The sequence below is a fragment of the Sinocyclocheilus anshuiensis genome, unplaced genomic scaffold (genome assembly GCF_001515605.1).
Source record: "Sinocyclocheilus anshuiensis isolate Anshui unplaced genomic scaffold, SAMN03320099.WGS_v1.1 scaffold873, whole genome shotgun sequence".
NCBI classification, from domain to species: Eukaryota; Metazoa; Chordata; class Actinopteri; order Cypriniformes; family Cyprinidae; genus Sinocyclocheilus; species Sinocyclocheilus anshuiensis.
In genome coordinates, this window is record NW_015557103.1 from 556,105 (window position 1) to 556,937 (window position 833).

The window sequence follows — 833 nt, forward strand, 5'->3', positions numbered from 1 at the left end:
CCCCCAAAATATTACAAAGTTATTCCACAAAAAAGCATGTGCCACCAAAAAAGCTTTGGTATAGTTTATTTCTTAGTAAACATGCAAACAAAAATAAATTTGTTACTTTTAAAGTTTAGACTAGTGGTTCTAGAACTGTTCATACAACATGTTAGTCATGGAATAAACTAAATGTATCAAGATTAGTTCTTACTCTAAATTATGATTTGATGTTAAGAGCTGTTGTTCAATGCTTAAAAAATGCATAACTGTAACCATGTTAAAGCACTAGGTTGCTTAATTACTTAGCAGCCGTAAACAAACTATATCACTTGGTGGAAGAACTGTCCATTCTGATTCTTGTTACTAAAAAATTTATTTTTTTAACATTGGTGTCTTATTGTATGGTTTCTGCAATCTTTTAAGACCAGCAAGACACTTAAAGGCACAATATGTAAGATTTTTTTAATTAAAATATCCAAAAACCACTAGAACAGTGTTATATATTTTGCTGAATTGTGTACTTACATTATCCCAAATGTTTCGAAGAATGTTTAAATCCAGAGAAATAAGCAATTTTAACTAGTGACACGGACTGTGTCCATAGTGTCATTGTGTCGCCTGCCAATGACGTCATAACCCCTCGATTTCTGGTTTTGTTTTGTAGAAAACATGGAAACACCAAATACGCTTTAATATGTTGTGCATTTTAATAGGCCGGTGACAACCACAGAGTAGCATAATAACACAACTTTCAAATGTATCTAGTATGATAAAACAGCATTGCTTTTTTTTCCCACATACGCACGACCGGAAGGAGCGGAAGCGGTCGACTGCGGCATAATAAAAGCTCC